This window comes from Rhinopithecus roxellana, chromosome 15 (assembly GCF_007565055.1).
Source record: "Rhinopithecus roxellana isolate Shanxi Qingling chromosome 15, ASM756505v1, whole genome shotgun sequence".
Lineage (NCBI taxonomy): Eukaryota > Metazoa > Chordata > Mammalia > Primates > Cercopithecidae > Rhinopithecus > Rhinopithecus roxellana.
The window spans coordinates 37,900,185-37,924,099 of NC_044563.1; the positions used below are offsets into that span (position 1 = coordinate 37,900,185).

Below are 23,915 nucleotides of genomic sequence, written 5' to 3' on the forward strand. Positions count from 1 at the left end.
ATGGGGTTTCACCATGTTGGCCAGGATGGTCTCGAACTTCTGGCCTCAAGTGATCCACCTGCCTCGGCTTTCCAAAGTGCTGGGATTACAGGCATGAGCCACCATGTCTGGCGGGAATAATTTTTAAAATTCGTGTTAATACTTTTGATATTTAAAGGTTTATACACATGCAAGGAAAATTTGAGTAAATGAAGTCCAACTTATTTACAAACAGCAATTATAAATTCACACTTAGATCAGTGATACTCAGAAGGGTGGGAAAGGGGAAATGAAGACTGAATCAGAATTACTCAGGAAAGTTTTCTCCCGTCTATAGCAGATTGTCTACCTTGCGTATCTGGACCTGACTTATTGCTGGTTAGCATTTCCACAGGTTACTGAGCTTAAATGTGAAAAAGCACAAAGACCTAAAAAGATGTTAGCATAGAATAAATGTTTTCAAAACTACAATTTGACACTTTAGAACTTTTCTAACTTGTTCATAACTAGTAAAGTTGCTACAATTTCAAGGGTTCTTCGTTCCGAGATTCAACTCCCAGTCTACTGTATATAACTTGATCACCAAGTGTCATTGTTGCCTCATGAAATCACATCAATCCCATGTTCTATACTCTACAGTAAACAATTCTTCAATAATTATAGTGATGCAAGTTTTACATGAATGACCTGCTCGGCAGTATCAAGTGTTTAGGTTTCCAGATCTATTCTTCTTTTCCTTTTATTTTTTGAGACAGAGTCTCGTTCTGTTGCCCAGGTTGGAGTGCAATGATGCGATCTCGGCTCACCACAACCTCTGTCTCCTGAGTTCAAGTGATTGTCCTGCCTCAGCCTCCTGAGTAGCTGGGATTACAGGCATGCGCCACCACACCCGACTAATTTTTGCACTTTTAGCAGAGACAGGGTTTCACCATGTTGGCCAGGCTGGCCTTGAACTCCTGACCTCAAGTGATCCACCTGCCTCGGCCTCCCCAATTACTGGGATTACAGGTGTGAGCTACCACGCCTGGCCCAGATCTATTCTTCTGTTGCTACTGTTCACACCCGGTGTTCTCTCTCTCCTCCCTAGGTTATAACATGCTCCTTTTTGGGGGAACGAGACAGAAAGAAATGGAATAAATATAAGAATCTATAGTTCCATAATTTGAATACCCACCTCAGGTAATTCTGATATTAACTGGCTCCCATTACTGCCATTTCCAAAAAATTAGACACTTTACATCAGTACACGACAATTTTATCTGAGACAAGTCAACATTTCTCAGGTCTCCCTCACAACGATCAGGCAGGCAATCTGTTACTGAATGTTTACATCTTTCTGAAGCTGGCTTAAGCCCTCCTTCTTCTACGAAGCTGTCCTCTGATAATTCCTGTTCCAATTTCCCACTCCTGATTTGCCCACCTCTAATACATTATTACCTATACATTCAGATGGGGACAAATTTTATGTTGCCTTGGTATTATCTCCTGTAGTTTTTCATAAATTACAGTTTGCTCTTTCTAGCTAGATTCCTAACAATTGAAGGACAGTGGCTATGGGTTTTTTAATAAAAATTTTAATATTCAATTAAATGTAATAAATAACTACCAGGTAATATTTCACATACTATGGATGGACAATGTTTTCATCCAGGTGTAAACAGAATGGGGCTAGGAGACTGTGGGGTTACCTAACAGTCACCTTTCCAGTGACTTCTCCATCAGAATGTAAGCTCATGAGGGCAGAATGGAGTTATTCACCATTTTATTTCCATAGCCTAAAAACAGTGTCTCGCCCATAGGTAGTTACTTCAGTAAGTGTGTTGACTGAATGAATGACTCAATAAGTTAATTCATGTAAAGTGCTACAGAGCTATACTCAATCATCACTATCTTCAATAAGACTCTAATGCCAAAAAGGAGTAACTGCTTGCATTAAAAAATCTTTTAATGCATCCTACTCATCTAATATTCACATGGCTTTGGTAAAGGTAACTAAAGTACTGATTATATTTTTCATGCTATATATGAAGAAACAAGGTCTCTTGGGTTAAAGGACTTTCCCTGAGTGACAACCGCTAGTGGCAGAGCCAAGGGAAGAATCTGGTTTCCTTATTCCAAATGGCTCCTAACTTTCCAACACACAAAAACATGTGGAGTGGCGAAAATTTAAGCTGTGGTTGAGAGTGAGACTTTAAAAAACAGAAAAGAATTTTTTTTTTTTTTTTTTTGAGACGGAGTCTCGCTCTGCCGCCCAGGCTGGAGTGCAGTGGCCGGATCTCAGCTCACTGCAAGCTCCGCCTCCTGGGTTTACGCCATTCTCCTGCCTCAGCCTCCCGAGTAGCTGGGACTACAGGCGCCCGCCACCTCGCCCGGCTAGTTTTTTTTTTGTATTTTTTAGTAGAGACGGGGTTTCACCGTGTTAGCCCGGATGGTCTCGATCTCCTGACCTAGTGATCCACCCGTCTCGGCCTCCCAAAGTGCTGGGATTACAGGCTTGAGCCACCGCGCCCGGCCAGAAAAGAATTTAACAAAGAAGAAAAAGGAACAAGATTAATCCTCACAATGTATCTTTATTATTTTGTCTGAAGGTCTGAGAATTCGCGCATATTTAAATAATTAAGACTAATTCCTGATGAATCTCACAGACATAATATCACTGAATTTTTAAAAAGCCAGACACAAGAGTACAATAAAATTGATTTATATAAAGTTCAAAAACAAGCAGAACTAATCCATGAGAGGTAAAAATAAAGTTGCCTTACTGGAGGTTACTGACTCGGAGATGGCACAAAGAAGCTTGCTGGGGTACTGAAAATATTCTATATTTTGATCTGTATGATGGTTTACACACGTGTACACGTATGTAAAAATTCCTCAAATGGTATACCTAGATTTGTGTGTTTTATTCTTATACTTTAATACACAAGGAAAAAACCCTAATATTTCAGATTTTAAGTATTCATTACTTCATCTCAGAGGATTATCGAAAAACATATATACATTTATTATTTTTAAGCTCCTACAACGCGATAGAATAACTGTTTCCTCTTGTGTATAATTTTTAAATTTTTAAAACTTTTTATTTGGAAATTTCAGGCTTAGAATTCCCATTTGCCCTTTCAACATCTGAATATTAACACTGGCACAATATTTTTCACAGTATTCAATTTTTGTCAATTATCACACTAATGTCTATTTTCTGGACCAGGAGCCAATCTAAGGATAACACAGTGCATTTGTTGCTGTATAACCGTGGGTCATCTAAAAAGCAGATGCTAAGATGGCAGTAAACCTGCAAATATTTTCAGACTTCAATGTAAGTCTGACACTGAACGGAGGGAAGTAACAATGGGTAGACCCCTCTTAGCCATGCAGTATAAGAAAGGTTCAGCAAGACCTGTGGGAGATCCTCAGGAACAGGCCTGCCACTGTCAGTGGCTAGGAGCAGCCCATGGGAAGCATGGCCTCAGTGCAAATGGAGATTTCAGAATGCAGGGGATTAAGATATGCGAGTTACATTCTCATAATGCCAACGTTGTTATGTCTCCCTTAATCTGGGACAGTTTCTCAGTTTGTCTTTAAGAGCCTGTCATTTTTGAAAATACTGGCCAAGTACTTTGTTGAATGTCCCTCCAGTTAGATTTGTCTAATCTTCTATGATTAAACTGAGGTTATGTATTTTTTGGGAAGAACACCACAGAATTGATTAGGCACCTTTCTCAGTGCACTGCTATCAAGAGGTAAACGATGCTGAATTTTGGTCACTTGGTTAAGATGATGTCCACCACGTTTCTCCTCTGTAGTTACTACTTTTCCTTTATAAGTATCTCATGAAGACAGAGTGGAGGCTACAGAAACATGCTTTTCATCATACTTTTGCCCAATGACTTTAGTATCCACTGATGACTGTTGTCTGAAACAACTACTGTGATGTTTACCAAATAGTATTATTTCCATTATTCCTTCTACAATTATCAATCGGAGTCCTGCTGTAAGGAAGTTTTGAGTCCTGCTGTGAGGAAGTTTTCCCTGCTGCCCCATTTACTTGTTTATTAATTATTTATTCTTAGTAACACGGATTTTTAAATTCTACATTTTATTACTATCCAATATTGAAGATGATACTATTTATATTGCAAGATGTCGTCCTGAGGATTAAATGGCTCCCGGTACATAGTAATCACAAAATTAACATTAAACATGGAAGATCTGGGTTCAAGACCCAACACTGCCACTTATTAGCAGGAAGATACTAGCCAAGTCATTTAAGTCGCTTTGTTCTCGTTTTCTTAAACTGTATAAAGGGAATAATAACATCTTCCCCAACAGGTTTGTTCCGACGTGACTTAGCGTGAAGTCTTCAAATACACTCTAAGTATTAAGGACTCAAAAGTACACCATTGTTTTAAAAGCTGAGTTTGTGACAGGATTGAATAACTGAGAGATTAATGTGGCAGACACCAAAAGAGAGCGCGCTTTCTGCATGAAACGATTCCAGGCAAGGCTCTTAACAGCTACCAGGTGGCAGGCCATGGCCGCGGGTGATCTGGGGGAAGCGCCCCTCCCCCGGCACGGAAGCGCCGGGACAGGAGAGGCTGCGGGGGAAGCTCGCGCGACCTGACCCCAGGAGAGCGCGCAAAGCCTCTCGCACTGAGCTGCCGGGTCTGGGCCGGACACTCCTTACAGCCGCCAGCCCGACCGCGGGCAGGGCCCACGGCCTGCGGAGCCTGAGAAACGCGGGCCGTACCTGCGTTCGCAACAAGGCGCCTTCCTGGGATCCCCTTCCTTCGGAGCACAATCCCACCTCCTGGGCCTCGGGGAGCCGCGCTCCTACGGGGCGACTGGGAAGCCGGCGCGTCAGTCACTTACCTGAGAACCCGGAGCCTGGACACAGTAGCCGCGGCTCAGAGCAAGCCGGCCTGGTAAGCCCCTGCCCATCAGCTGCCCAGCAGCCGTTTCTGCGCCTGCGGGAGAGCCATCGCCGAGCCGCCGTCACTTCCGTCATTCAAACCGCCCGCCAATGGCGGGACCAAACCGCGGGAATAGGCCCGGTCCCGCCTTCCTCGGGGGCAGCCTGGAAGGCCGCGCGGTGTTAAAACCCCGCGCCCCACGCACGCGCACAGGCACGCGCCAGTCCTAGCTTGCGTAGGGACCCATTATTTGTCACACCTGTCGGGCTTTGACGTTTTCCCCTCTGGGCCGCGCTCGGTGGCTCACGCCTGTAATCCCAGCACTTTGGGAGGCCGAGGCTGGGGGGGATCACTTGAACCCAAGAGTTCAAGACCAAGTCCTTTTAAAAACATGGTGAAGGCTGGGCGTGGTGGCTCACGCCTGTAGTCCCAGCATTTTGGGAGGCCGAGGCAGGCGGATCACAAGGTCAAGAGATCGAGACCATCCTGGCTAACACGGTGAAACCCTGTCTCTGCTAAAAATGCAAAAAAAAAAAAAAAAAAAAAAAAAAAAAAAAAAAAAAAATTAGCCGTGCGTGGTGGCAGGCGCCTGTAGTCCCAGCTACTCGGGAGGCTGAGGCAGAGGTTGCAGCGAGCCGAGATCGTGCCACTGCACTCCAGCCTGGGCGACAGACTCCGTCTCAAAAAAACAAAAAAACATGGTGAAACCTCATCTTTACAAGAAATACAACAACAAAAAGTAGCCAGGCGTGGTGGTGGGCACCTGTAATCCTAGCTACTCGGGAGGCTGAGGCAGGAGAATCGCTTGAACCCAGGAGGCGGAGGTTGCAGTGAGCCCAGATCTCGCCAATACTGCACTCCAGCCTGGGCAACAAAGCCAAAGCCTGTCTTAAAAAGAGTGCAGAGCTATGAGGGTGACTTTTGTTTTAAGGCCCCATCGTGAAGGTATCTTGGGATATGCATCCTTTTCTGTACTGACTACGTAATTCATTGGTACTATTAGGTGCAGTTGATGTCTTGTAGCTTTCATTTAAGGCCTCCAGCTCATAACAACAATGAGCCTTTATGTTACCCTGTGCCTCCAGCGGTCCAACACGCGGAGAGCACTTCACGGATTTATCTGCTGTAAATAACCAATAATCAGGTGATGAGCACAGGTTAATATTTATTGAGTATCTGTTATGTGTGGAGTACATTATGTTAGGTGCAGGGGAGACAAGGGTGAATGGATTATGATGCCTGTACTAGATTTTGCAGTCTGGGTCATGGGGGTTAAACATATCAGGAATCGAAGGATTAAAAATGGGGGATGGGGATGGGAAGTTGCTGACACGATCAGATCTGGCTGCACTGTGGAGAAAAGGTCAGAGGGAGTGAAGACAGAAGGCCAGATACTACTGCAGGAAGTGAAAGAGAATAGCAGTGAGAATGGAGAGAAGTGGGTAGATTGAATAGGAAGCCAGACATCAGGAATTGGTAGTTACCTGGTTATGGGAGGCAAAAGAGGAGAAAACAAGGGTGATGCCCAAGTCCCAGATACCTAGCACCTGCGTAGATAGTGATACCATCCTCCTGGAACACACAGGAAGAGAACCAGGAGGGAGAAATAATGAGTTACACTTTGAATATTTTGAATTTGAGCTGTTTATGAGATATCTAGACAAAGGATGCATTTCAGAAACTTAGGACACAAAATTAGCAGTACTTGACAAACAATTGCATGTGAGATTGAGAGAAAAGGGAAAGTGAAGTTAATTTCATAGGCCACTAGCTTGGGTAGCAGTGTTGATTCTTGATTGTAAAGGGAGAAATCAAAAATGGGAGTTAAGTGGGCAAGGTGATGAGCCAAGCTCTGTGTATATTGAACTTCATGTGCCTGTAGAACATCCAGTGATGTACTATAAGCAGGTGAATACATTGGTAGATACCCCACAGAAAGAACTAGGCTAAGCATAAAGGGATTTCCTTGTTATATGAGTAATAACAAAAGCCAGCAGAATGGATGAGATCACTTAGGGAGAATTTGCAGAGTGAGAAGAGCAATGAGCAAAGAACCAAACTCTGAGGAACACCAAAACTTAAAGGGATGGAGTTGGAGGAAGGAACTGTCAAGTACAAGAAGAAATAATGTGATTCCATCTCAGATTTACAGATCAGGATACTGAGTTACAGAGAGGTTCAGCAACTTGGCCAAGGGCACATTTAAGTCAAGGGTGAACCAGGACTAGAATTCACATTTCCCTTCCAAATATTAGAGTTTTTCTCAGCGTCTCTCCCCATTTCCTGTCACATTTATCTTGAAGAATAATTGTATTCATTTTAAACATTTTTCGGCATCCTCCATACAGACACAGAGATACTCTTCCACACCCAATAAAACATGTGCATATTATTTCATGCCTTGGGCTAGGTTTAGGGCCTGGACATGGGTTCCTGCACATGCTGCCCCATGGCACTTAGGAGTTCTGATTGAAATGAGCGGTTTTTTTTTTTTTTTTTTTTTTTTTGAGACCGAGTCTCGCTCTGTCGCCCGGGCTGGAGTGCAGTGGCCGGATCTCAGCTCACTGCAAGCTCCGCCCCCCGGGTTTACGCCATTCTCCTGCCTCAGCCTCCCGAGTAGCTGGGACCACAGGCGCCCGCCACCTCGCCCGGCTAGTTTTTTGTATTTTTTAGTAGAGACGGGGTTTCACCGTGTTAGCCAGGATGGTCTCGATCTCCTGACCTCGTGATCCGCCCGTCTCGGCCTCCCAGAGTGCTGGGATTACAGGCTTGAGCCGAAATGAGCTGTTTATAGGGCTCTCTATTGATTACATTCTAAGTTCCTTGAGAACGAGGAGTGCACTTTGTTCAGTTGCCTGGCATAAATGAACAAAGCTGAATAGATGAACAAATTATATGCTTCACTTCCTCAACCTGCATCCTGGGCAGAAATTCTACACTTGGAGATTTTGAATCGAGGCTTGTTCTGTTTTTAATAGAAGGCAGTGAGGAATCAAAACCCTAGTGGGCTTAGAGTCAGAGCATCTGGCTTAGCATTACCACAGATACTTTCTAGCCATGGGACCTCTATCAATTGCTGCCAACCAAACCACCCTAAAATGTCCAACATGGGTCACTTATTATGACTGGCAGTTGATGTTGGCTGGCAGCTGAGAGCTCAGCTGGAACTGTTGACTGGAGTATCCACTCATGTGGGCATCTCTACGTAGATTGGACATTTTACTCCATGTTGGCTGGTTTGGAGAGGCAGCATCTTAAGAGTGATCATTCGCAGAGAAAGAAAGTGGAAACTGCAAGTCCTTTAAACGGTGAGGCAGAGAATGAGTTGTAGTAAGTTGTACCACATTTTATGGGTTAAGTAACATGGAGCCAGCCCAGATTCAAGTGACAGGGAAATGAACTCCGTCTTTCAATGGAGGCAGTGACAAAGAATTTGTAGCCATCTTAATCCACCGCTATTTCTTAGTAATACCTCATCTCCCCTCTCTATAGCGTGATTGTGAGACTCAAAAGGCATGAATCATATGAGAGCACTTTGTAAACTCTAGAGGGGTATACACATACTAGGTAGTTTAGCAGTTATTTTATTTTTTTTCTGTCCAGCACCTTTCTCTCCTCCTCTGGTACAGACCCAGACCTCTAGGCCACAGGTAGGCATGTGACCCAGACTGGACAAATTGCAGTTCTTGTTTCCATTGCCATTGTGACCAACAGAGGTTTGGGTGCATGACCTAATTGGGGCAATCAGAGTCTTTCACAGGAATTGGCACTGGAGACAGCAGAGACAAATATTTTCCTCTCTGGTCTCATGTTAGGATGTAAACCTGGAGCTTTCCCAAGTGGTCCCCCACAAGCTGGTCTGAAAGAATGAGTGTGGCAGCAAGGAGCACAGAGAGAAAATTCGGATAGTGTTCAAGTCCCTGGATCTAGCCATCCCTGAGGTCAGTATGCCTGCCTATTGTGTAGCAAACTGGTAGCAGCCATTCAATCTTTTACTGAAGCTGCTTTGAATGGAAATTTCTTTTTTTTTTTTGCAAGTTAAGAAGGACCGTAGATTTTTATTTAAATTCTTATAGACAAACAAATTTGGATGTCTTGGGAGATAGTATAGAATAATGTTTAAGATCTTGGCTGAGCGCAGTGGCTCACACCTATAATCCCAGCACTTTGGAAGGCTGAGGCAGAAAGATTGCTTGAGCCCAGGAGTTTGAGACCAACCTGGGAAACATAGGGAGACTCAATCTCTACAAAAATATTTAAAAATTAGCCGGGTATGGTGGTGCGCACCTGTAGTCCCAGCTATTTGGAAGACTGAGGTGGGAGGATAGCTTGAGCCAAGGAGGTCAAGGCGGCAGTGAGCTGTGATTGTGCCACTGCAGAAAGTAAAGTTTGGGCAACTGAGTGAGACTCTGTCTGCAAAATAAAAATGTTACATAGAGTTCTTCCAGTTGGATTTAAATTTCTGGCTAACTCTGTGACTTTGTGCTAGTTACTGGACTTCTTTAAAAGTCTGTTTCCTCATCTCTTAAAGAGATGAAGTAAAAGTACTCAAAAGGTTCTTGTGAGGTTTAAAGCTCTTAAAACAATGTCTGGCACAACATGTGCAATAAATGTTATCTTTTTTGGCTTTTATTTTAATATATTCATTTTAGAATACAAGAGAGGGAAAAACACCCAAACTCTTAAATGTGTTTATTGGTGTTTTGAATTTGATTTTTTTTTTGGTAGAGGTGGGCTGTTGCTTTGTTGCCCACATTGGTTTCAACTCCTGGACTCAAGTGATCCTCCCACCTTGGCCTCCCAAAGTGCTGTGATGACAGGTATGAGCCACCACACCTGGCCTGGTTTGATTTTTAATTCAGTTTTTTTTTTGTAGAGTTTAGGCCTAGGAAGAGGTATGTATATTTAGTTTCTAGTATTGTTAACCTATTGAGAATGAACATCAATAACCAGTGATCAAGAGGGAGAATTGTCCTCAGCAGTAATAACATTAGTGTCACTGGTTTCTGTGTTACTGCTGCCACTCTTCAAAATGCAACTGAAGCCACTTAGGATTGGAACAGTTTAAGATGTTTCTCTGGTGGCAAGGGTTTCACTGTTTCATCTTTATCCACATCCAGTATAAGTAAATTATATTTAAGTGGGGAGGAACCCTCAATAATTCTTATATATAAAAGCCAGAAAAAACGGGGATCTCTGCAAGAACAAAAGTAATCAAAGAACTTCCATCTGATCATCTGCTAACTGCCCCCTTTCTCCATAATATACACACCACAGGAGCTTAACAAGTGACAGTGCCTCAGTAGAATAATTTAGAGCCACTACCAGGAGTGACATTAAGAGTGCCAGGCCGGAGAGGAAGGATGGGCTGAGAAAAACTTTTAAAAGCTGTAAATATTTTTTTAAAGGTATGGGGTAGGGGTTGAGCCAAGGAATTGAGCCACTTGCTTAAAGACAGTAAGAAACAAGAGGAGATAATAGGGAAATTCACTGGTTCTGTTCTATCTTTTAAATCTTTCCCAGCACATTGCTAATATGCTGCATATCAAAAATACTAATACCTGTTAAGACATAAGTTTGTAGGGTTTGAGTTTCATGCTTAAAGAGAGAGAAGGAAGTCTAGATAAAAAGAAAAAAAGAGGAAATCATATATAACCCAAAAAAGTACATAGCTATTGAGGAGGCTTGGGTAGGTTGAGGAAGAGTTTTGAAGATGTGTGTTTGAACATCTACTTGACCAACAGTTAACATCTGAAGCTCAATCTCTATTTATAAAATAGGGATAAAAATACCAAACATTTATTAGGCACCATGTGTGCCAGAAATATTAATACCTACCTTATCTCAGAGTAGTTGTAAAGATTACATTTTAAAATTTTGCGTTGTAAAGATCAAATAGAAAATTTGTAAATATCTTACATAGAAACATAAATAACTATAAAAGATCCTCCTATGATTTGGCCACCAGTCCGGACTCAGGGTGGGTCACTGCCACACCACCATTTCTTTGTTACTGCCATTTCAGTCACTTGAACTAATCCAGGTTACAGAGAACAAGAACATCAATCAGTTCTGTTTACTTAGCATTCTCTTTGTCCAACATTATTTTCATTTACCTGTGAACATAACTGTAACCTATACCCTTGCTACCCAAAGGGTAGTCCAAGGACCAGCAGTGTTGGCATCACCTAGGAGCTTGTTAGGAATGCAGACTCTGAGGCTTCTCCCCAAACCTGCTGAATCAGAATCTGTGTTTTAACTAGATGTGCAGGCAATTTGTATACACATTAAAGTTTGAGAAACACTGTTTTACACAAAACCTTCTATGAGGTAAATAAGCTCGATGCTGTACTAGACATTTTGGAATCAACAGGTGAATTGGTGATATTTCCTAACCACAAGCTTAGTTTTCTGACTGCATTATAACAGACCCCTCAGTATCAGTCTCCTAGGTACAGATCTTATCTCTTAGGGTCACTATGATGTATTGTTGTTCAAAGGAAATTTTGTCTTTTCAGCTTCCTCCCTCTCAGTATTATCTACACATCTGCTCCGGCCTCAGACACTCTGGGGGTAGTTCTCTTCAGCTGTCTCCTTGCATTTTTGCTTTTCCCTCCTTGGGCAGGGTATCTTATTTCTACCCCAAACAATCTCTCTCTCCTTTCTTAAAAACTGTAAAGACTTCCTTTAATAGTTTGCTATGGCTGCCATAACAAAGTCCTGCAAACTGAGTGACTTAAACACCAGATATTAATTATCTCACAATTCTGGAGGCTAGAATATGAGATCAAACTGTCTGTTGGCAGGACCATACTCCCTCTTAAGATATTAGGGAAGGGTCTGTTCTAAGCTTCCTAGCTTCTGGTATTCCTTGACTTGTAGATGTGTCATCTCAATATCTGCCTTCAGCTTCAGATGGTGTTCTCCGTGTGTGTGTGTGTGTGTGTGTGTGTGTGTGTGTGTATGTGTCCAAATTTCCCCTTTTTCTAAGGACACCAGTCATACTGGGTTTGGGGCCCACTCTACTCTAGTATAATCTCATCTTTAATAATATCTGCAGTGATCCTATTTCCAAACAAAGTCACATACAGAGGTCCTGGGGCTTGAGATTTCAACATATGGTTTCCTGGGGAACACAGTTAACTCCTAACACTTCCTCCTGAAGCTAGTGCAAGGATTGTGAAGTATTTGAAACAACTCCATTTGTTCATATAACTCCCAACTCAGGATTTTGCAGTATAAAATCATAATATTTTGAATGGGCAAAGTAGGTGGGAATATTTGCTTCTTATTAGTGTGGAATTACTGTTGTGTGACTCCAAATGTTGCCCACATCTTCCTAGCATGCCTGCTGTGCTGCTGGCTTATAATGTGAGCTTCTCTATGAAAGGATGATTCCTGAGAGCATCAAGCTAAGTATGCACTGATAAGTAGTGAGATAAAAATGCCCTTCCCTTCATTTCTGCAGATCTAAAACCTCCCAATCTTTCAAGGCTAATGTTGTCTTACGAATTTTAATGTCTACCATTTTATTGAGTCCTTAAGTAGCCTGGTATTACTTGGCTCAAGTGACAGAGCTGGGGTTTTTATCCAGACATTTCTAACAGTAAAGTACATACCATTCCCATTCCTTTCTGCTCATCCCACTGTATTTGACTCCACCCCAATCACTCAATGTATTATTCCTTTATTTTGCACTGTTCTAAAGAAATACCCAAGATGGAGTAATTTATAAGGAAAAGAGGTTTAATTGATTCACAGTCTGCATGGCTGGGGAGGCCTCAGGAAACTTATAATCATGGTGGAAGGGGAAGCAGGCAAGTCTTACATGGGTGGCAGAAGAGAGAGAGAAGCACAAAGGAGGAACTTCCAAACATTTATAAACCCATCAGATCTTGTGATAGCTCACTCACTATCACGAGCACAGCATGGGAAAAACTGCCCCCATGATTCACTCACATCCCTCCTTCGACACGTGGGGATTGCAGGTCCTACCCTCAACACGTGGGGATTATAATTCGAGGTGAGATTTGGGTGGGGATGCAGAGACAAAACATATCACTCAATAAATATTTACTGAGTTCTTGTGTGAATAATGCTTTATACTATATGTGTTTCTCTTCTAGCCAGCTGTGATCTGTCTGTATCCTGAACTTCCTCTGCTAAACTTAAATCACACCTTCTACCTTGGAGGAAACCGCATCTCTACGGGGCTAGAACAATAGGTAGTCCTCAATAAATATCTGATGAACAAATGAAAGAATGTATGTACTCACAAATAATAGACTATTTTTCAGATCCATATTCTGATTATTGTACTATGATCTAGCTTAAAAAATAATTCTGGGCTTTAATTCATTGGCTAGTAGAGAGGCCTTTTCCCCTATATGTCTGGTGTGATTAAACTTTGGCTATAAGAGTGTGCCTGGTATACCCTCTTTTACTTGACTTGTTCCTGTTGAGTGGCACCTGATGACCCAATTTTGAAGTCAGATCAGTTGCATATGGTCTTATCACCATTTCACTCATGCACCACGCGTTACAGAATCACCTTTTCTGGAGCTCCCGGAGTCCCCTCCAGCATGTTGCATCTCCCTGACACCATGTCTGTGGGTTCCACATTTGGGCTCATGTTGACCTTTCTCCATTAGATAAAGCCTTTATCCTACTTCCATTAGTTGAAATCTCATCTCCAGTAATATTTACCAAGTTTCAAGCTTCTATTCTGCCCCTACCTCTTCCCCCAGTTTCTTTTTCTCTCCCCTCCCATCTTTGCTCCTAAGACTTCACTATTGGGATTTCACTTTGGGATTTCCCCCAAGCTCTCTGATAGGGATCTATGCATCCTGCACCTTGTCTCCTCAGCTTTATTAAAGAGCTAAGGACTTCACAATCTAATGTCATCAAGCCACCAGGCCCAGGTCAGTACCTTTTCAGTAAATGGCCCTCTTTCGCCTTCAACCTTAGTCACAGCACGCCATTCTCAGGAAGACCTAATAATAAACAAAACCATGAATATTTCGCTGACAGCAGAATCATCACCATCATGCCCATTCTACAGATGACAAAATTCATGCTCAGAAAGGCTCAGAAAGGCTAAATAGCTTGCCTGTTATTACTCATCTTGTCAACCACAAGAGGAGCACTCAATCCCTGGTCTTTTGGCTCAAAATCTAAGGGTGTTTTTGTCAGCACAAATGCATACTAACATGTTAAAAAAGAGTCACCTTTTGGGCTAGGAAGTTTTGCCTTCCTTTCCTTCAAGAACAGTATGTTCCAGGCCAAGCACAGTAGCTCACATCTATAATCCCAGCACTTCTGGAGGCCAAGGCAGGCAGATCACTTGAGCTCAGGAGTTTGAGACCAGCCTGGGCAACATAGTGAAACCTTATCTCTACTAACAATAATAATAAAAAAAAATTAGCTGAGTGTGGTGGCGTGTGCCTGTGGTCCCAATTACTCAAGAGGCTGAGACAGGAGAAGATCACTGGAGCCCTGGAGGTAGAGGCTGAAGTGAGCCGTGATCACACCACTGCACTCCAACTTTTTGAGACCCTGTCTCAAAAAAACAAAAAAAGCTATGTTCTAGTTTTATGACATCTTCCTCTATTCTAAGGTATGACTCCTAGATAAACATTTATGATTTTTTAGGGAGCAGGGGAAGCATTTTTGCCACCTGTGCCTTCTGCTCCTCACCCCTGAGATAGCCACGAGCCCCCCGATGACTCACCTTTATGGCTAGCCTGTCATGGCCTCTCCTGACCCTCATCTACTCTGTGTCTCATCCCTCAGGCTAGCTAGTTCAGGCTGAAGGATTCAGTTAGACTACTGTTCCTAGGCGCATGTTTGCATTTTAAGAAAGACATTCAAAGCCTTAACATGAGGAAGCAAGCAATGAGCCAGTTTAGGCTCTGTCCTGCCTTTACATGGTAGTGACAAGGCCAGTAGTAGCAGATGCAGCAAATACCTCAGATGAATCCTTTATGGGTATTTTCTTGCAATTCCAGTTGGAAAAAAAGTGGCAGAAATTATAATGTCTGCCACTAGGGGGCGGATTAGCCAAATTTTGGAGTATCTGTGGGCAAGTGAGAAGACTCAGAAATTTTTTCTTTTCCTATTCTCACAAATTCCCCTGCATCAGACAAGAGAAGACCAGCATCACCAGAAATAGGAAAAAGCAAAGGCAGCTGCATTGCTACTGGCAAGAGCAGGGTCCCCCACTGTCATCCACTCAAAATGTGTCATGCACAAGGGTAGCACACCCACATAACAACAGCCTGGTATTCAGTATTCAGTGCCAGGCACTGTGCTAGGCACTTTACCTACATTGTCTTCCTTGATCCACACAGCAGTCTTCTGAGGCAGATTTTTCAAATCATTATTTTACAGGTAAAGGAACAGGCTTGTGAAGGTTAAATACATTACTCGAAAGCAAGCAGCTAATACGTGGCAGAGTTGGGATTTGTATTGCTGTTTGTGGGGAGTGGTAGATGGGTTAAGGAGGAAGTCTTGAAAGGGCTTGATATTAAGTCACCATTCAAAGCCTCTAACAGAGCTTCAGCGAAAGCCACCGCCTGTCTTAGGCAGTGGCTCTAAGGAGAGAAAAGAGTTTTAAGCATGTTATATGTGTCTATTGTAAAAAATAATATGGAATATCATAAAGAAGAAAGTTGAAACTATCTTCAAGTCTTATGTAGATAAAGCACTTTTAATCGTTTTTAGTCAGGATTTGACTATGCTAGCTTTTATTTTGTTTCGTTTTGCTTTTTATTGTGCATGCATTACCATGTAAATAAATATAGAATCTTCACTAGCAATTTTAATGATTGCGTTTTGTTCTGTTGGACTTAGAACCCTTAAATTACTAACCCAGTACCTACTGATAAACTTTTTATTAATTTCCAGGTTTTTTACCACTATAAATAATTGTATAATAAATTCTTTGTGTTTGCTTCTTTCCAAGGTATCTTCTCTTCTATTGATTGGATCCCATCCTGTCTCCCTTCATCAAACAGTTGTCCTTGCTTTTCCTTTGCCATTTTTTTCTCTCTGCTATACGATTTCTTTAGCAAACAAATATGAGATAATCTGCCATCTCATTAAAACATCTTCTTTGGGCTGGGCATGGTGGCTCGCACCTGTAATCCCCACACTTTGGGAGGCTGAGGCGAGCAGATCACTTGAGGCCAGGAATTTGAGAGCAGCCTGGCCAACATGGTGAAATCCCGTCTCTACTAAGAAAAGCCACAAAAATTAGCAGGGTGTGGTTGTGCATGCCTGTAATTCCAGCTACTTGGGAGGCTGAGGCAGGAGAATTGCTTAACTCCAGGAGGCGAAGATTGCAGTGAGCCGAGATTGCGCCACTGCATTCCAGCCTGGGCGACAGAAGGAGACTACATCTTTAAAAAAACAAAACAAAACAAAACAAAACTTCTTTGATGTCACTCAGCCTCCAACTCCAGCCCATTTTCTTGTTTCCTTAGACACCTGGAATGCTTGACCGAGTTGTTTATTCTTTCCAGCCTTGCATCATCTTTTCTTGCTTCTCCTAAACCCACTCCATCAGGTTTTGTCAACATTCCTCCACACATAGTTCTTGCCAAGGTCACCATGACCTCCATGTTGTCAAGCCCTTGGTTTGTCCTCTAACTTCATCTCCCTTGACCTGTGAACAGCACTCGACACACTGATCATTACTTGTTGGAATTCGTTTGCCTTCCAAGTCACCACTCTCTAGGAGGCTCTCCTATTTTGTTGGCCACTGCTCTTCAGTCCCTTTTGCCTGTTTCTCCTCATCATCCTGACCTCCAAATCTTGGACTACCGTGGGGTTCCCACGGTAGTCTTTTCCTTACCTACATTTGTTCCTTAGGTGATCTCGTCTAGACTCAGGACTAAATCCCAGCACTCTACTCCCGCATATAAATCTCTAGCATAGGCCTTTCCCTGAACTCCAGATTCATAACCCAACTGCTTGCCTAACATCTCTACTTACATGTCTAAGACACATCTCAAACTTGACAAGTGGAAAGCCCTTGATTTTTCTAAGTCTACCTCACCCGTATTCTCTTCCTTGGGCTTCCCCATCTTAATAAATATAATACTAACCAGCTGCAAATCTCAGAATCATCCTTGACTCCTTTCTTTTACAACACACATCCGTATGGTGAGGAAATCCTGATGGCTCTATCTTCAAAACATATCTAGAACTCAACCACTTTCAGCCACCTCCACTGTCCTCTTCCTTGTTGTATCTTATCTCGATTATCGTGGCTTCCCAAGTGGCTTTTCTGCTTACCAAGAAGTCAGAGGGTCTTTGCAAATTCAAGTCATCGCTCATCACCGCTCTGCTCAAGGCTCTCCAGTTCTGCCTGTCTCATTGAAAGTAAACTTCACGGTCTTACTATGGCTGACAATGCCCTGCATTATCTCAGAGAACTGTCCCTCAGCCCCATCCAACCTGCTTCAGTTTCCACCCTCCCTCACTCTGCTCCAGTCTCACTGGCCTCCTTGCTGATCCTTAGACACACCAACATGCTCCCATATCTGCACCTGTTGTTCCCTCACTTGGAATCATCTCCTCATGGGTATCTCTATGTCTTGTTTCCTTGGTTCCTTAAAGTCTTTTCTCAAATGTGTCCTTAACAGAGAGCCCTTTCCTAATCACCCTGTAGGAGCAGGACATTCCATCTTCTCTTGCCCTGACCATTCTCACCACCAACACTACCACCACTACGCACCCACCCACCCACCCACACACCTCCCCACCACACACACACACACGCTTTTTGTCATTTGTCTCCCTTGACTATAATGAATGCTTCCTTGCTTATTTTGTTCTTGGCCCAGTAAAGAATATCCCTAACTCCTAATCTAATATAAGAGCTCAACAAATATGTGTTGGATGAAATAATGAGTATTCATCTTCCAGTGTAGTTATCTTTTTAGGATAGGTTTTTAGGAGTGGGATTACTGACACCAAGGGTATGGATATTAAAGACATATTTGACATATTCGACCATCTATGTTCCCATCAACAGAGCACTATTGACCCAACTCAGAATATTTGCCTATCAGATTACTAAGGATGAAAAAGTATTGACAAAACCTATCAACTTTGCCAATACTTTTCATCTTTAGTAGTCTGATAGGCAAATATTTACATTTTAGGGTTATTTGAATATTTTTCTGGATATATTTCTTGACCATTTATATATATCATTTGTGTGAATTCCTAGATTATATTCTTTGTCCACTTTTTTGTTGCAATTATTTCCTGTACTGACTTGTTCTTTCTGTATTAAATCTTTGTTTAAATTGCCATTTTTTTCAGTTTAGCATTTGTCTTTTCATCTTATTTTTGGTGTTTTTGCCAAAAAGAAGGTAAATTTTTAATGCAAATTTATTCATCTTTCCCTTGTAGTTTTTTATTTTTTCAATAAGAACATAGTTATGTGAATGAATATTTGCATATTGAGCCTGCTCAGGCTTTCTTGGTAATATTTATTAAGCATATTCTTTCCTTGGAGATAAATGTCTTGATAAAGTTTTTTATCATGAGTCTAGGTAGAAGGAGGTGGTACAGCACTACCTGACCCATCAAACATACAGTCCCATGAATCTGGGGAGTAGGAATGCTATACCAAGGCAAAGTGACATGAAACCAATTACTTGGGGAGTTCAGGGAAGGGTGAGCTGACACAGTTGTTATACATCTATATGTAAAGCAGGTGCCAGAGGGAGAACATTGTGTAGCTCCCAGAAACTGTGCACTCACAAGGTTCTTCTCCAAGGAGAGACACGTAAATGAAAACAACTACACAGGTTCTGGAGAAACAGAAAAGTTCACACTGACAGGCTTCTCAGGCGGTAGAACCATATATCCAACAGCAATTTCCCTTGTTTCCTCAGCAGTGTTGGCTGACATATATCACCGGTAAGTGGTGCTATATATAAGCACAGCTAAGGCAGCTGTCTCCCTCTCATGCCCCTGTGTATCAGGCACTAAAGATGTCCTCAGGTGCAGAAACAACACTTTCTGGTTCCAGTATAAATGGGATGAGTTAGGGTAGCTCTTTCCATCCATTGTGCCACAGATGGGTTAAGGTGTACTGGCATATTTATTCCTGGTAAATATGGCTGCTGGTAGAGGCCCTGGGCAGCCTGAATCCCCAACCCTTACTCCTCAAAGTACTGATTGTGGACTAGCAGCATGGACATCTTCTGGGAGTTTCAGAATCTGCATTGTCACAGATGTCCAGGTGATTTGCCAGGAAGTTCAGAAGCTGTGCCCAAAACAATTGACTCTGGTTTTGAACAACACCATCCTTTAATTCCACTTCAATGTATTATCATTCTTTGTTTCTTGATTGTGAGAACATTTGGAGAGCACTGATTGTTATAATCAGACCTAGGAAGATAATCAAATAATGTGGTTGCTGCTATTGTTTTTTAAATTGCTCTGTTGTCTGGAAAAGTGTAGACACTATTCAGCACTTGATTTTGTGGGCTTTGTAGCCCTCTCTAATTGTTTACATGTAATATAAAGCTTGCCCCTTCTTAACAAGATTGTGAGATCTTAAAGAACAAGGACTGTTTTATCTTATAACCCTTCCTCATAATTTTTTAATACCATAAAGTGTTGTTTTGCAAACTTTGCATAGGAATCACTGTGGGGAGGGTGTCTTGTTAAAATGCAGATTCTTATTCAGTAGATCTGTGATTTGCCATGTCAAGCAAGCTCTCAGGCAATGCTGATACTGATGGTCCGCGGACCACACTTTGAGCAGCAAGGTTATAGGGTATTCATTTTATTCTCACAATGTGTTTATGAGGAAGGTGACTTCGATATTATCCCCATTTTATAGATGAGGTACCTGAGATACAGGAAATTAAAGTCATGCCCAAGATACCGTAGCTAGTAAGTTATGGAGTTGGATCTCCCATGGTGTTTGCCTCTTATAACCCATTCTTCCTTTGCACAGTAAAGGATAGAGGCCAATGGAGACTGGCCCTAGAATTGCTAGAGGCTCCAGAACAGCCTGGGGTCTAAGGCAAAAATTTTTTATCTCCTCTTTGGATGGCCATGACTCAGATAGTGCGTTTTAGACTGGCATTATGGTGAATAAGAGTTTTGTACTGGGGGGACATTTGGACACTCTCTCAGTGGCTGCAAAATAAGTTTTACCCGAGATACTTATTACTTTACATCTATCCATCCTGGATCACTTGTAGCACTTTAAAAACATAGATTCCTGGGCTCCACCGAGAAGATACCAGATCAGCATCTTCAGAGACAGGAGTTCAGGCATCTGCATTTTTTTCATTTAAAATTTTTTAAGAGACGGGGTCTTGCTATGTTGCCCAGGCTGGTCTTGAGCTTCTGGGTTTAAGTGATCCTCCCACCTCAGATGTGCCAGCACACCTGACTTGGCATCTGCATTTTTCAAAGCACCACATGTAATTCTGATGGATGATGAAGGTTTCATAAAAATCACTGCACACTCTCTGTGGAACAGCCAATAATTATTAAAACTTACTGTAGGCTTGCTAATTGTTCAAAGTGTGGATAGAGGACCAGCAGCATTGGTTGTACTAGGGAGCTTGCTACAAGAAGTAAGAATCTCAGGCCCCAATTCACATCCACTGCATCAGAATGTACATTTTAATAAGATCCCCAGGTGATTTCTATGCACACAGAGTTTGAGAAGCACTGCTTTACATGCATAATCTCGTTTCACTTTATCTTTCCAACAAATTACAAGGTAACTTTTCAGATGTGTGGGTGTTGAGGTCTAGAAGTTAAGTAATCTGCTGGTAAGAATTCAAACTTGGCTCCACCTGTGTCTAGAACCCACCTTCTTAACAAATATACCAGTGATTCTCACAATTTAGTATATAGAAGATTTACCTAGGGAGCTTATTAACAATATTGATTCCTGAGCTTTCTCCCTGAAATTCTGATCCAACCCATCTGAGGCAGAGCCAATTAATCAGCATTTTAACCCTTCCATCCCAGGAACTTTGAGGAAGGTGACAACAGAACACAATTTGCAAAGCATTGGCACTTTATTATATTTACTGAAAGTGCTTTTGGGGAGAGAACTACCCTATATTTTCAAAGCACTTCAAAATGAGAGCTTGACTGATAGTAATAAAGATTTTTTTTTTTTTTTTTTTTACTAAGTTCTGGATTGAGATCCCCTAGGTACCTCCGGATCTAATCCCAAGCTTTGGGAGAAAGCATGAAGGAGGCCAGGTAAGGTAAAGACCCAGATCTGTTCGAGAATAAACCCAAAGGCTTCTTTTTCACACTTTCCAAAACTTAACACAGGCAGGGACGTTGGTTACCTTTTAAAATTTTTATTAGATTTCATGTATAATTTAAATCACTGGGTGGCTGTAACTCCTGCTAATAAAGTGTGTACACCCTGAACACAATAAAAATCAGCCAGTACAGCAGAATGGGTCTGTTCAGTGCTGAACCCCTCAGGGCATGACAAAGTTAAAAAGGGATGAACGATAACTAGCCACAGAGGTGCAGGATTTCTCCTCTTGAATTGTTTCAATAAAATACATTTTAAAAACATGTTTTGTTTGACATAAGACTCGTCTTCTGAAGACTTCAGGGTGCTTTGTATACACACACATACGTGCATGCATGCACGCACACACGCACATTCCCATTGTCTTCATCTGATGCTCACCATGAGGATGTACAAACAGGAAGAGAACTAAAGTGAAAGAAGTAGAATGAAGGCCGGGTGCGGTGGCTCATGCCTGTAATCCCAGCACTTTGGGAGGCCACGGTGGGCAGATCACTTGAGGTCAGGAGTTCAAGACCAGCCTAGCAAACATGGTGAAATCACGTCTTTCCTGAAAATACAAAAATTAGCCAAGCACTATGGCACATGCCTGTAATTCCAGCTACTTGGGGGGCTGAAGCATGAGAATCACTTGAACCCGGGAGGCGAAGGTTGCGGTGAGCTGGGGTCACGCCACTGCACTCTAGCCTGGGGGAAACAGAGACTCTGTCTCCAAAAACAACAACAACAACAACAAAAGTGGAAAAGATCAGTAGTGGTAAATTACTTGCTAAGACTCACCATTTTGAGTCCACCCAGTCGTTGTTGTTTTTTATATCTATATATAGAACATTTGTTACACTCTAGGCCATTTGGTAGCTATTTAAGTGGCAAATGGGAGTATATCACGATCTCCACCCTCAAGAGACCATGCTCATCCTGGAGCAGTAGGGTAAGGACAGGAGGAAAAACACACATGTACACAATTTTAACACGTTAGCTTAATGGGGGCAATGCCTCCTGAAAATAGATCTCCCTGGAATTTATCTGTTATCAATAAGGAGGAAATCTGGGCTTGGAAAATGTGATACAGTGAGCAGCCAGCAATTCTGGGATGCCTACTTACTCTGTGCCAGACACGCTCCACAGCAACTGGCAGTCTCTGAGTAGTTATCCCAGACTTGCAGATGAGGAGGGGAAGCCCAAAGAGAGTTAAAAACATGCCCATGGTTACAATGGGGGAATGTGGCATAGTTAAACCTATGCTGTCAGACTCCAGAGCAGCGTTCTTCCAATCTTGCAATCTTATTTCCATTGTTGAGAAGGTGATAAAGAGAAGAAATGAAATCCATACATGAAGAAAATTTGACATAGAAAAATAACACCTCTAATGATTATAGCTGGGTTTTTGGAAATTCAATTTTGTAGTATTGGATTGAGTTTGGTAATTTCCTAAATGAGTAGAAGGATGGCCTGGGTAAGGCCAGGTGGTTGATTTCCTTTTATAAGGTCTAAAAGAGATCCATGTAATGAGAGTCCACCCCAGCCTTCCCATATGATAATGCTTAGTTTACTCAAAGGTGACCTCAGTATCAAGTAGGATTATAGATTCTGAGATGATATTTTGTTAAAGGTTTTAACTCAGAAAGATGAAATCAGGGGTCTCAGAATATGACATACCACTACCTAGGTGCTGAAATCATCAAAAATGACAATGCTTTTCCCTGGGCCTATCTTTCCTCTCTGAAGATGAAGGTGTGTTGGGGCTGGAGTCAAACCTGGCAGCCTGTTTGAAATTGCTGTATGTGGTGAGAATTCAAGGATGTGTGAATCAGTTATGCTATAGTAACAAATAAGACTCCCAAATCTCAATGTTTATAACAACAAAGGTTTATTTCTCACTCCTGTTTCCAGCATGGCCCAGCTGCAACTGTGTTCCACATCTCTGTTCTGAGCCCAGGCTGATGGGCCAGTATCTTCCTGAAGCATTTCCTGTCGTTGAGACCTGGGGAAAAGAGATGACAAACCATGCTCTGATTCCTAGTGGCACTTCTCACTTTTCATTGGCCATGTCAGCCTTAGCTACTCTGGAGTTATACAGGGAAGTCTTCTATAATCCTCACAGAAAGGACAATCAGAATATTCGGTGGCAAGTAAATCCAACCTACTGCAGTGAGTCAAGGGTTTTGAGGAACACATTTGGGATCTAAATTCAGGGGTCAAGTACAATGCGTGAGAGCAGGGCCATAAATGAAAGGGAAGACCAGTAAGGCTACAGTCCACCAGAACTGAGGAGCACAGGGATTCAGAGCAAGGGTGGGATTAAGTGGGACTGCATGGACACCCTGGGCAGTTTTGTTCCCTGATCGGTGCTAGCTGGGACATGGATGAGCTGGCTGGCTTTAAGGTTCACCAAATGTGCAGACTTTGGAAACAACTTGTTAGGGTCCATCTGAGTAGTGTGAACTGTCCATCTGGTGTTTGCTGACCCTCATTGCCTTGTTTTCTGCTCTCCACACTGATCACTGTGGGGAAACTGAGGCAGCATGTTATACCAGTGAGAGTTCTAGAACATTTCCCCTTAAGATAATCATTTCTGGACATCGAGTACTTCTTTCTTAAAATAGGTAATTTATATTGGATGAAAGCCTTCCAACCCACTTTAAAGAATTTTTGATTTAAAAAATAGCACAAGTAGGAGAGCCTTGCGGATAGCTACTTGT

The 23,915-nt window shown here is 42.3% G+C and overlaps 1 protein-coding gene across 4 annotated transcripts in view; it reads right to left on the reverse strand.

The window, feature by feature from the left end:
* CEP295 (centrosomal protein 295) overlaps positions 1 to 4,973 on the reverse strand; it is a 71,290-nt gene extending 66,317 nt beyond the window's left edge. For all 4 annotated transcript variants that reach the window (XM_030917393.1, XM_030917392.1, XM_030917390.1 and 1 more), the window contains exon 1: positions 4,849 to 4,973. The gene's annotated coding sequence lies outside the window, so the exon portion shown is untranslated. The remainder of the gene's footprint in view (positions 1 to 4,848) is intronic.
* Between the last annotated feature and the right edge of the window lie 18,942 nt (positions 4,974 to 23,915).